This window comes from Prunus mume, linkage group LG8 (assembly GCF_029339155.1).
Source record: "Prunus mume cultivar Tortuosa linkage group LG8, ASM2933915v1, whole genome shotgun sequence".
Lineage (NCBI taxonomy): Eukaryota > Viridiplantae > Streptophyta > Magnoliopsida > Rosales > Rosaceae > Prunus > Prunus mume.
This window is the reverse complement of record NC_142705.1, coordinates 16,094,894-16,108,732: the sequence shown is the minus strand read 5'-3', so window position 1 is coordinate 16,108,732 and position 13,839 is coordinate 16,094,894. Positions and strand designations below refer to the sequence as shown.

The following is a 13,839-nucleotide window of genomic DNA, read 5'->3' as shown; positions in this document are numbered from 1 at the left end:
GAGCCTCTTGTTCTTTTGTTTCCATTAGCAAATGTCACTGCTGCACTCTTGTCATTCCATAGTTGGATAGGCTTGTGTATTGATTCCACCACACTTAAGCTGATGATGAAATTCCTTAACCACATAGCCTGTGAAGTGGCTTCATATCAGGCTAGAAATTCATCAAGCATTGTAGAACCAGCTGTAAGAGGCTGTTTGATGCTTCTCCACGAAACTACAGCTCCTCCAAACATAAACACAAAACCAAATGTGAATTTTAATGTGTCTTGACATCCTCCAAAATCTGCATCTATAAATCCTCGTAATTCCAACTGCTCACTTCTTTTCAATACTAGCTTGCAGTCCTTTGTTCTTTGCAAGTATCTCATTACTTTTTTCCCTGCAACCCAATGTGCTTGTCCATGATTAGATTGAAATCTCCCTAACATGCTAACTGCAAAGGCCAGATCAAGTCTTGTGCGCACCTGTGCATACATTAGACTTCCTACTAGTGAAGCATAAGGTTTGTCAGCCATTTTAAGCCTTTCTTGTTCAATTTTAGGTGCCTGCTTAGTGCTCAATTTATCACCTTTTGCAATGGGAACATCATTGCATGCACAATCCTACATATTGAACCTTTTAAGCACCTTCTCTATGTAAGATCTCTGTGATAATCCAAGCAAACCTTTCTCTCGATTTTTGCTTATGTCTATGCCCAAAACATAGCTTGCTTCTACCATATCAGTCATATCAAAGTGTTTGAACATAAAACGTTTATAGTCATGTATCATGGTGAGGTTTGTGCTAGCCAATAGAATGTCATCCACATAAAGAACAAGAATGCTAAAATATCTCCCACTGATCTTCATATATATGCATTCATCCAATGTGTTTTCTGTGAATCCATATGCTTTTACAACCTTATTAAACTTCAAGTACCATTGTCTTGAGGCTTGCTTTAGTCCACAAATTGATTTTTGCTATTTACAAACCAAATTCTTCTCCTTTTCTTGAAAAAAACCTTATGGTTGCATCATGTAAATCTCTTCTTCAAGGTCCCTATTTAAGAATGCAATCTTAACATCCATCTGATGCAAATGCAAATCGAACTGTGCCATTAATGCCATGATTATTCTTAATGAATCTTTGGTTGAGACTGGTGAAAAAGTCTCATTGTAATCGATTCCTTCCTTTTGTGTAAACCCTTTGGCAACTAATCTTGCCTTATACCTATCTACCCGCCTTTTTGAGTTTCTCTTTGTCTTAAACACCCATTTACAACCTATTGGTTTGCAACCTTGAGGTAAGGTCACAAGCTTCCAAACTTCATTCTTCTCCATTGAATTCAACTCTGATTTCATGGCTGCCCATCAATTATCACTCTTTTCACTCATCATGGCTTGTTTGAAGGTTATGGGATCCTCAATTCTATTTATATCATGCTCAGCTCCTTGTAGATATACAAGATAATCATCTGTCAATGCAGGCCTTCTAATTCTATGTGATCTTCTCAATTATGAGTTTTGTTGCATTTTTGCACCTTCTTCTGTTTGCATTGTGTCTTGGTTTTCAGCTGGCAATATCTAATTATTATCCATCTGCATTGGTTCTGCAGTTTCAGTGTGATCTGTGGCTGTATCCTCAATCTAATCCAGTTGTAAGTTGTCAAAGTTTGTTTGAGGCAATCTTACAGCTTCTTCTGCAGGATCTTGTGACGTCAAACTACCTGCAGTAATCTCATCAAAACTGAAGTTCTCTTCTGCAGTTTTCTTTTCATCCATTTCTATAAACACTACTCTTGATGTCTCTATGAATCTCATAGTGTGATGAGGGCAGTAAAACCTGTAGCCTTTGGTTCTCTCAGGGTAACCTATAAAATGACAACTTATGGTTTTGGGGTCTGGTTTCTTTTCTGCAGGATTATAAGGTTTAGCTTCTGCTTTACAACCCCAAGTTCTTAGATGTTTTAGGCTAGGTTTTCTTCCATTCCAAATCTCATTAGGGATCTGGTTAATTGGCAGTTTTCAAGGCTTCTCCCTAAAGGAATATTGGTAAGTTTGCACAGCTCATCATGCTTCTTATCATGTCTTTCAATGTTCTGTTTCTTCTTTTTGAAATTTCATTTTGTTGAGGAGTGCCTAGATTTGTGTATTGAGCTATAATTCCTTCTTGCTAGAGGAATTTTGCAAAAGCTCTGGGATTTCTTCAAGTCTCATCAAACCTTCTGTAGTATTCTCCACCTTTATCCAATCGAACTACTTTAATTTTAAGGTTTAGTTGATTTTCTACTTCAGCTTTGTAAATTTTGAACATGTCTAAGGCACTTGATTTTTCTTTTATGAGATAAACATGTCCAAACCTTGAGAAATCGTCTGTGAAAGTTATGAAGTAGGTAAATCCTTCATGAGTTGGAGGAAAATGACCACATATATCTGTGTGAATGAGTTCCAAGACACCTTTGCTTCCTATGGCTCCCCTTTTTTTCTTAAATTTGTCAATTTCCCTTTGACACATTCAATGCATATTTCATTTTGACTGTCATGATTCATTGGTGGCAAGATTGATTCTTTGCATAGATGATTAATCCTTTCTCTTGAGATATGGCCAAGTCTTTTATGCCATAGTTTATAGGAGACTTCATTACTTGTTTTGGTTTGCCCAGTGTTAACTTCCAATTCAGTTCTTTTGCAATTTAATTGAAACATTCCATCGATGAGCCTTGCTTTGCTAATTAACTCTTTATTCTTGAAAATAGAACAACCAGTTCCATCAAAATTCAATTTGAACTTTGATTGTACAAGTCTAGTAACTGATATTAAACTTTTCTTCATAGAAGGAATGTAAACAACTTCATCTAACCCCAAAACAAAACTAAAATCTAATTCAATTCTAACTGCTCCTATGAATTCTACTTGAACTTTTTCTCCATTGCCAACGAACACCTTCACTTCATCCTTGCTTGGCAGCCTCTTCCTTGTGAATCCCTGCAAAGAGTTAGCTACGTGAATAGAAGCACCACTATCTAGCCACCATGAATCATGTGAGAAAACAACCAAATTTGATTCAAAACAAACTAGAATATGTTCACTGTTACCTTTAGTTTTCTGCTTATCCAACCATTTTTCGTACTTCCTGCATTCTTTCTTCATGTGCCCTGGTTTCTTGCAGAAGAAACATTTCATCCTAGTTGATGGCTTTAGATACTTTTTAGTATTGCTGCCTTCCAATCATTGCATTGTGCTTGGTTTCCTTTTTCTCTTTGGTCTGGATCATGTTTACCATTTTTGCTTCTTTTTCTCTTATGATGTTGTGTTCCTGTTGAACACGAATGGTGATCAGATCATTTAATGTCCAGTATTCCTTCTGAGCAATGTAGGTTTCTCTAAGAGACTTGTAATCCTTTGGTAATGAGTTCAAAGCAAAATGCACGATCATGTCCTCATCAACTGTCATCTCTAATTCCTGCAATTTGGTTCCTATGTCAATCATATTCAGAATATGAGCCCTCAAATAGCCTTGTCCATCATACTTCATGTCGATCAACTTGTTCAGCAATGTGCTTTTGACTGCTTTCTTAGATTCCTTAAACCTCTGTGCATTTGCCTCATAGTATTGCTTAGCATTTTTTGACTTGGGAATGCTACCTTTTACTGATGATGCCATAGCTCTTTGCATAATCACTATAGCCATCTTATTTACTTTATTCCATTTAGCAAATTAGTCTTGATTTCTGCAAAAGCATCTGTAGCAGGCTCTTGAGCGGGATCTTCTTCGAGAACAAAATCAATCATAGTCTAGAAAACCAAGGGATATTTCTAGATCCTGCTTCCATTTCTGGTAATTTGATCTAGTTAGAGTTTCAATGGTGTTGTGGTTCACTGTGGAGATTTTTATAAAATCAAATCAACAAACTGTCCCCAAAACTTTACTTAAATATGTCATTTTACACCTGTGGGTTTAGAAAAGCCATATTCCAAAATCCCAAATAGCAAACTGCACAAAACTTCATGCGCAAGAAATCTCACATCTGTGGATGTACAGAAGCTTGCTAATTTGTGCAGTCTATTGTCCAGATTGTTCCATCAATATCGTTATCATTCTATACAATTCCCATTCGTGGATGGAGAAAAATACATAAGGCTACTTATATTGATGCAATTTTTGACCAAACTATCGTTTCAAGATCTCTCATACAAACTGAGTAGATGTGGCTTACTCAATCTGCATAGTAGATCCCAAAACTAGATCAAAAGCCTTTTGCAGTGTGATCGAGCAGTAATACTTTATGCCCTTGATCATACTTAAACAAATAAGATATGAAAACTACTTGAAAATTCATATAACTGTGATTTTAATTAAAACAGAAAACGTTTATGCAGATTTTATCTAAAGCTTGGATTAGATTAAGAAACAAAAGCCTAGAGCTCTGATACCACATGTTAATCTTAACTAGACTTTCATAGCTTAACACTAACCTTGGTCTGACGTCTTGGTTGTAGATGATCTTCTTCTCTATGCAACACTGTAATGCTATTTCTCTAGATGGGGTGAGAGCTGTGTTTAGCGTGAGATGTTGCTAGAGAAGGGACCTCTATAAATATGCATCACTCGAAAGCCTTTCCCATCAAGGAGCTGTCGAGTGTTCTAGTTGCATTAGAATCAGTTGTTTCAATCCATATAGAATTAGGAATTCCATTATCTCTTGTACTTCAATTAGAATAGCTTTTGCACAAGCATAATCCAGCAAGTCTGAGTCTATTTCCTAATCATGCCAACCTCTCGAGTCCTCATTTGATTAGAAGACCACAATTCGTGGTTAAGGCGAAAGATTGTCTTACAGCTATGTCACTGCATGAAAAAAACTAAATAAAGGGATCTTTGTATGTATATATTCAGTTACAAATCTATCTGTATGTTCCAACTGAGGATGTGGCTTGGAGCTTCCAATTTTTTATTTCTATGGAAGCACCACAGATCGTTGACAAAAGAATTGAGAAATTCAATAATTTGTTCAAGACAGTCTAATTAGCTGCTCATTGGCCTTAGTTCAATGCAGATCCAATAAGAGTGTCTCTGACTTGCTGCCTTGTCAATATGGCTAATATCCATTCTCCCTCTACGTGATTTCACTGAACAAGCTACTCTAATTCTGAGTCTTCCAATCAGGCAGTCCTTATTTAGATCATTTTTCCCAAGCCCCAAAATATATTTATGATATTTGTTCATTCAATGCATTGCTAACAAAGTATGGAGTATCAGATGGTCTCTTAGTATATGTTTTTCTTATAAGTCCTGTTGAAAACATCTGGAAAATGTTGAACTAATCCTGCCTCATCGATGTTTAGAAACAGAAATTAGGTCAGATATTGAAGATTTTCATTTTGCAAGATTTGGCAGTTCTGTTTTTGTTAGGAAGAATGCTATTTTGGTGATTGCACATCTCATACTAATTGGCATGGCAGTGATAGCCTATTTTCAGATCTCACATGCTATTCCTTTGATCAGGTGAGAGGCTGCTGGGCCGTGTATGACAAGAAGATGAAGATGTCAAATCTTTGTTTTATTAAGAATTCTGACGTGAAATTTGTGCAATTTGTAACAGAGAGAGGTTGGGCAGGCTGATACTAACCAGGGAAGGCAAGTAAGGGATGTTTGTAACACCCCGACTCCAAATTTATCCAATGTTTAAATTAATTTGAGCGAAATTAAGAATTTACTCGTGAGATAGGGGTATTATAGTCATTTTCTTATCTAGAAAGAATTTGGGAATTTCGGATGTACCGTTGCGTAGAGCACGGTGAGATGAGTTCGTAGACACATAGTGGGCTCGAATCAGAGCTGTAACGAAGAAGTTACGGGCAAAACATCACCAGTGGCAAAATCGTAAATATTTTGAAAATGGATTTTTGATAAAAAGACGGAACTGCCCACGTCTCTCTCTCTCTCTCTCTCTCTCTCTCTCTCTCTCTCTCTCTCTATCGTCTCTCTCTCCCGACGGCGGCTCCTCCCTCTCTCTTGAAACTCGGCCACCGTCCATGCAGGACGGGACCCGATGGGGCTCGACCGCCGTCAAGACTTGGCCCTTCCCGACACCGCCGCTCGATCGCGAAAAATGCAAGTTTTTGGCGGTTTCCTTCGAAACCGCGGCTCGATCTCCCTCCTCCGGCCACAATTTCTGGTGATTGAGGTATAGATTTCTACCTATTTTTCACGATCTAGCTGATGGTTGGGTAGGATTGCATCAATTTTGAGTGTAGGTAGCTCGACACGGATTGATTTCGCCGAATTTCGGGATGAGATTCCGGCCACTTCCGGTCAGTTTTTGGGGTGTGCCCAAGAACAAAAGTGGCTCCAAATTAGGTGTATTACCTAGGATAGGAGTCTTGACTCTTGATTTGGAAGTTTTCCGGCGATGGGTATCGCTTGACACCCACGCGCTGCCGGCGCGTGTGCGGCGGTGGGCATTGTAGTTGAGGGGCATTTTTGTCCCTGTGATCCTCTCGATGTCACGCGCGTGGGTGTGCTCGGATCTCATTTTGGATACGATTAGAGTTCGAGCGGATATCGCATATCGCGTATTTTCTGGTTCGCTAGGTTTGGACCGTTGGATGGTCCTGAAGTTATAATATGTTGATCTAGGTATTACCAGATCGTAGGATTGTGGATCGTAAATGGAGTCCCGGATACTCGAAATGCCAACCCTAGGTTAGGTTTTAGTGACCGTCCGATCGTACGATCGTGAGCGATCCGACCGTCCGATCTGGACCAAACTTGTAGGACGTGTGTCCTAGAGCTTGTAGAACCTATAGGAACTTTCGGATCATAATTTTAAAGTCGTGGGCCCCGCGGGCCTTTTTGACCAAGTTTGGGTAGTTTGACCCTGGGTCGACCGCTAGACTTTCGTTGTAGTTCTACCATCTCAGGAGGGTTAGAATGACCTTAGTGACAAGTCTTGAGAGTTGTTGAGTTAAATGGTTTATATGCAAATTTTGGATATTATTATATGATTTAAATTGCGGAATTATCATATGCTATACCAGGGTTGAGTTTTACGAAATAAAGGATTTTATGTGATTAATGTAATCTGTATGTATAATGAAGGTATTAAACAAAGATAGAATGTTAGTTTGCACTATACGCACTACCCCACGACTACCCCAATACTTCTATATTGTGATTATGTTGAGGCCTTTAAACCCGTGTGGTTTGTGGAGAATGTAGCCAAGCCCAAAATGACCAAAGAGATGATGGTCAGTCGGGTGAGAATGTAGCCAGAGCCCAAAGTGAAACATATGATGGATTCGGTGAGAATGTAGGCAGGGCCCAAGATGTGTTGAGTTGAGGTCGACACAGCCCATCTTTGGATTAGCCGGCGTGTGACAGACCTATCGTGGCCGGGGCAAGCCCGACGATAAGGGGAGATATGATTGTGTGCGGGCTGGTGAGAATGTAGTGGCCAAAGCCCAAGAAATGTCAGAGTCGTAGCAGGCCTTTGGATTAGCCAGCGCTGTTGGCAGACCACCTATGCGTGGGCGCGGTGCGTCCCGACGTATGAGGGGAGATATGATTGTAAAAGCGGCTGGTGAGAATGTAGCCGAGGGCCCGGTGTTGAGGTCGCCGCAGCGTCTTGGGATTAGCCGCGTGTTGGCAGCCCCATACGAGGCGGGTGCGTCCGTAGTATGAGGGGAGCCATGGGAGTGTGTTTGCTGTGTTGTGATGGATAAATCCTAGAATGTATGAAATTGTATGACGGTAATGGTTTAGTTGATATTAGGAGTTAGGATAGATACGAAAGAGCTACGTGTGGCTTGATCCCTTAGTAAGTCGTAGGCTGAAGTTACTAGGTGCAGCCACATAATAGACCCCACTTAGGTGGTCTTATTGAGATTGGTTCGGACCTCGTTGTTGGTCCCGAAACTTGGTTGAATTGAGGCTCGTTCTGGGGACTAAGTGAGTGAAGGTGTACATGTGTAGATTTTGAATTCGTTATATGCATGTTTGATGCTTTAAGTTATTTTAAAAACATTGTGGGCAGTTCTGTTAGAATCATTTGAAGGTCGGAAGCCATTTATGTAAATTGCATGAGATTATATTGTGCATGCTGCCGGTTGGGTTATAAAATGTGTTTTATGCAGGTGGAAATTTTGGGGAAATGTTCAATTCTGGAGAGAGACTACGCAATTTTCGCAGAAAGTCTCGTGCCCTTAATCCTATCAGTAAACGAGGACATAGATTTAAGGAGTGAACTGGCGTGGGGGTGATGCGGGGTCTCCGCAGGTTCGTCTCGGGTTCTAGGAAATTCGAGGCGGGTCATGCAATGTTGGTTCGTCGCAAATCTCGCGGCACTGGTGCTCCGGGCCGAGGGGATGTGCGTCAACACGTGACGTCCCTCCTTTTGGATGCGGTGTGGTTATGTGCAAAGCGTGCCGCATGGTCTACCGTCGTCGAGATGGTGATGGGGTTTGGGTAGAAGATGTTCAAATGATGCGCTGCTTTCGGTTCGACTTCTAATCAAACAATCGTGGTGAGAGAGGAAGCTGGTCTCGGCCGTCAGGTTCACGGCTTGAGCTACAAGGCCGTTTAGTGGTGATGTTGGTGGTGGGTTTTAGGCGGTGCTCGGCGCGTTGCTCGGAGAGCGACGGTCGTATGATATATGGGGTGAATGAGGCGATAACGAGGATGGTCCTCCAGCGCCTTGAAAATCAAAGGTCATATGATATATTGATGAATGGATTTTCCTTACAATCTAGCACTACTCCTAGGAAAGCATGTAAAGGTATTGAAAGTGCATTACAGGAAAAATAAGTTGCTCCGTGGGAGGCTTTTGTTTGTCTGGACCCCTTAAACGTGGTCTTGAGCTTAGTATTTACAGGAGGAGTCTGGAGGGCCAATCGAAATGAAAAAATATCTGCCTGATGGCTTGAAAATATCTGCATGGTGGAGTCTGATCAAGGCAAGTGGGTAGTCAAATCGGCATTTGGGATCGTGAAGCATGGTGGTGTGACCCCCATAAATCTCGGCAAATCTCAGCCACCGCCCTAATCGTAGGCTTTGCACTCTTGGCCGTGGGAACGCATTTAATGCTCAGTCCGAGGTTGGTGATCGACCTCGGCTGTGAGAATGTTTGCGCCTAACCACTCCGATTCCTTTGCCAAATCCTGACTTCAATCACTTCCCTTCTGCCCTCGTGCATTAAATGCTTCTTGCACCCAGTGGTTTTGTGTGCGGTCGAGGCACTACTTCATTAAATGGGGCGTCGGACGGAGGCCACGTGGCGATTTAACCGTAGTATCTTTGGCCGTGTCTCTCATGAACCTCGGCCTCGGCCCATAATGCCGTGGTTGTGAGGCCGAGAAGATCCTGCCTTTGTATTTTCTTTTGTTTTCAAAAAGGCTAAATGTTTGTGGCGTGGCCTTTTGATCCTGAACAGTGCCACGGCGAGAAGAGGTCCCGACGACCGTGATTTATTTAGGCACAAACATTGCCCCACATCCGTGGATTCTTGATCGTGGCTTGGCGAGGGCGAATGGATTCAAGGATGGACTCTGCCTTCCTTGAAGTGATCGGCGGTTGGCGTCTTAAATCGTAGGTCAATCGGCGCGTTAAATGCGCGAGCCGCGTCCTTAAGCCATCATTGCCTTGATTCGCTCGAGCCGTCCGCCGCCTGCGTCCATTGAAGCAGCGGCCTCGGGCCGACACGTCGTCATCGCGTATTGAGCACAGCATCGGTATTACGTCTCGAGAGGATCGTGCCCTTCGTTTGAATTGGCGCCAATATAAAGCCTATCCTTCTTCATTCCTTCCTCACGCTTCAGAATTTTCATACGCCCAAACTCGCCAAACTCTTCTCTCAATTCTTCAACCCTTTCGAGCCTCACAACCTCTTTACGCGATTATCCCAGTTAGTGACCAACGTCCTCGATTGCTTCTTACGCATTTCGGAAGGCAGCGAACTTTTTTCTGAGCGCTTGGTTTCCTAGTGTTCTTCGTGTTCATCACCTTCTCTTCGACTTTTTACCCCATTTCAATCCGTCTCAATGGCCTCGGCACCCTACATCTGTTGAAGCTTGGACCCAAGCCTTCGACCGGTTTGTGGACATCATCGAAAATCCAGACCTCGGTCCTTTACGATATCATCGCGCCTGGGTGATAGGGCAGCACATCGCGATTCTTGCATCCTCGGCCCCTCCGTGGAAGGGAATGCGGAGAGATTGGCTGTCCATCTTAGGGACAACTTGGTGAATTTCGGCCTTTGAAGAGGGGACTTCAAGGTGGAGCGTTGCGGGCCGCATTGGCCCCAATAGCCAACCTCGACCCCGGTGGGAAAAGTGGATGCCGAGGATGGAGCACTTCTTCGGCCAGCAATGGAAGGATCAAGGCATCTACCACTTGATCAAGCTGTTCGATCGGCTGCTTGTTATGGATCGGTCGCTCTTGGCCATGGCCTTATGCTTCTGGTCGTCGGCCACAAATACCATGAACTTTCGGTTTGGCATGATGACGTCGACCGTTCTAGACATGGCCGCCCTATTCGGCCTTTCCCCTCTAGGCGTGGAGGTGAACGCCGCTCGACCGCTCACGAGGCGAAGGGCTTTAAGGCGGCGTGGCCTCACGATCGCCAAAGCTTGCTTGGGAGCAAGGCGAAGAACATGCTCAACTACTCCGAGCTTCTGACAACCGGCGTGGAGGGCGGCGCCGATGATGATTCTATTGCTCCCTTGGGCGGTCGAGCGCGCCCGGCGTTCTTGCTATCACGGCTATGCAAGTTCGTATTCTGCACCCAAGCAAATAAAGTTACCACAGGTTCGCCCACAGTCGACTATCTTGCGGGACGAGAAGGTGGCGCTTGGCCCATTCCTCCTAGGTCATGTCTATTGTACTCTTCATGCGTGGTCGCGATGGATGAAGCCAAAGCACGGTGGTCGCTATGGGACTTCAGTTTTGGCTGCGAGCTTACTTTCGAGGCGGGGGTGGTCAATATCGCCCGACAAGGCATTGGCTAACGCCTTGCCGGGCCCCGGGAAGCATAACACCTCGGTCTTGGCTACAAGTTCTTCTATGAGCTGACCGAGAGGGTGGGTCGCGATTTAGTGTACCTTGCTAGGCCGTATCCTTTGTACTCGGCCGCGACCTTTCCGTGGTTCCTGACGGTGAAGCGGAGAATGATCGAAGGAGATTTGGGGCTCCTTTGGTCGCGGCGACCTCCTCTGCTGCCTATCAAGGCGGGGCGAAGTCTATTTGCCACATTTTGTGGCGCGGCAGTCGGCTTGATCCAGAGGCACCGCTCCGCTTGTCACTCAATCGGCTCGTCATGGAGGCAGCGTCACTATCGGCCTGGCGTGGCTGGGATCTCCATCCAGGCTGCGAAAGGATGACCTTTCTTACCGAGGTCGTGGATGCGTCGTGTCAATCGGTCAACAAAGATGGAAGGTGCAGTGCGAGTGCATCTCTGCCCGGTTATTCGGCTGTTGAAGAGGCCATGAGAGCCCTAAAGAATGCAGTGGGACCCCTCCTTCCCAAAGGTGGCAAGGTGAAGAAGGCCCGCCGTGCTTTCCGCGACCGGTCGCGACGCGGCCATGCCAGTGGCGGTCGCTCCTTCCGGTCGAGCGGTGATCGTGACTTCAAGCTGCGGCTCCAACCTCGAGCGCCCGGTGTGGTGGGCGCGAAAGACATTAGGCGCATAGGACCGTGCCATCTTCCTTGGCTCGACCAATTCTGCTTCTTTGGTAAGCCCTCTTCTATGTTTTTCCGTCGGTCTTCTGAGCCGCCTTTGTCCTTGTGTTTATTTACTTAACTTTTTGCTTCTTTCTCTGTACATGTAGCCGGGAAGAGGGTCGAGAAGCCTCAAGCACCGAGGCCGCATGATGGTTGAGGCCTTATTGAAGGCTAACGTGGTTGAGGCAGTGGCGTTAGGCGGCCGAGAAAAGGGTCTGCTTGATCTTTGGAGGCGAGGATGAGGAGGAAGTCCCTTTGGTGGTGTGGTGAAGCCCTCCGTGACCGTAAGTACTTCTCCTTGAACTTTCTTCTCCTTTTTCTTTCCCGGCCACGCCCTTCCCTCCTTGTTTATTTTGTTGATCGATCTTTTCTCGGGGCGAGGAAGAGGTTGAGAGGAGGCTTTGCCGGCGCCGGGTGTCGAGGCGGCCGACCCCAAGGAGTTAGTCGCCGAGGAGGTGGCTGAGGAGGTGGCAGGAGGTGGCCGCTGCCGAGGATACGAAGCGCAGGTCTTTGAAGAAGTGCCGGCTCGAGAGCTGCGCGAATATGCGGATAATGAACTTCTGCCGTAGAGCGGTGCGCGGGCCACCACAGCGAAGTTCCTTGGCCTCCTGTTGTGTCTTCGCGCCCCATCGTCTAAAGCGGCATCGTGTTCGCTCCGTAAGCGCTTTGCTTTTACTATGTTTTATTTTATTTTATTTTTGAATTGTGGCGCGCTTTTGACCAAAATTTTGCTTTCAGACCTCCCGATCGTCATTGCCGTTATCATGGCCATTATGAGCATGCCCCAGTCGTTGCCTCAAGAGTCGGTTGTGGTGACCGCACTTGCGGTGGTTGAGGCGCGATTCTTGGCGTGCCGAGCTCACGCTTTGTCTCTTGGTGGTCCTAACAGAGCTTAAGCTCTGGCGCTCTTAGGTGCGCCGCCAGGCGTAAGTGAGTACTAGATTTGTCTCCTTGTCATTCCTCATGTCCCATGGTTGCTTTCTTTACGACCCCCTTTTTTCCTATCTTCAGGAGACCACCTCCTCCGATAATCTCGAGGAGTTATATGCTAGCCTCCATGAAGAGGGAGGCAGCTCGGCCTCGGCTCCTTTGGACAAGGATTCCAGGGCCGTTGTTGAAAAGCTCCGGGAGTTCCTCTTTTTTGGGGTTCACCAAATGACCACGACCGAGGCATTTATGGAGTTCAAGTCTTGCTGGATACGGCCATGGCGATGGGCTCTTGGATTGGCTCGGCTAGATGAGCTCGAGTGCGCTGGTGAGGCGAGAAGATGATTAGTCGATCTGAGGCCAACTCGAGGATGACCGGAGTGCTCGCTCGGCGGGTATCGTGATCAAAGAACAAGTCCAACTGCCATGGCTCGTTTGAAGGAGAGCGACCTCGTTGTCCAGCGAGAGAATGAAGAACTTGTGCGGTCGAGGCTCGGTTGCCGAGCTCGGGCCCGTCGAGCCCTCATCCTTTAAGCGCATAGATGGTGTGGTTGCGGTCGGCCAAGGTGAAGTCTTCGGCCGAGCAAATGCTCAAGCGGCCGAGAAGAAGAGGGCATTGGCGAGAGGAAGCTGATCGAGTAGGTGGCGGCGGATATAGACAGCGGAGACATCGCTGGAGAGGATAACTTTGCTGATCGAGGATGTTTAGTGAGGAGGTCTAGGCGGGCGGCCGTTCGTAGTTTTAGGATGTAATAATTTTTGTACATTTTCTTTTTTCAGAGACAAGTATATGTATATATATATATATATTTTTATTTTTTTTTGTTTGATCGGCCATGACTGGCCGTTCTTTTTCTTCTCTTGGTAAAAACAATGTTCTTAATTCAAATATAAGGCGCGGGCCTCTTTTTCTGAATACCTTGTATGTTGTTTTTTATACCACTGCCGTTTTGTCTAACTCATTTCGCTTACTTCCACATTTTTTCTTTTTGACTTTTTGTCGTAGGCCCTTGGTGCCATCTTTTCTTGCACTTGCACCGATTTGTAAGCGTCGAGCCCTGATCGTTCTAACTTTTCTAAACCCTAGGGCACTATCGACACGTAGCTCTTCGTCTTTCGCCCAACTCGCTTAAAAGCCCGAAGAAATTGAGCCTTTAGCTCTATTAGTTTATTAATACCACGGCCGAAGGTCTCGACATAAGGGGATGTGCCCATAGC

General features: G+C 45.0%; 1 pseudogene; it reads right to left on the bottom strand.

Annotated features, from left to right (window-relative positions):
* Positions 1 to 146: 146 nt before the first annotated feature.
* Positions 147 to 1,760, bottom strand: LOC148914846 (secreted RxLR effector protein 161 pseudogene; annotated as a pseudogene).
* Positions 1,761 to 13,839: the final 12,079 nt, after the last annotated feature.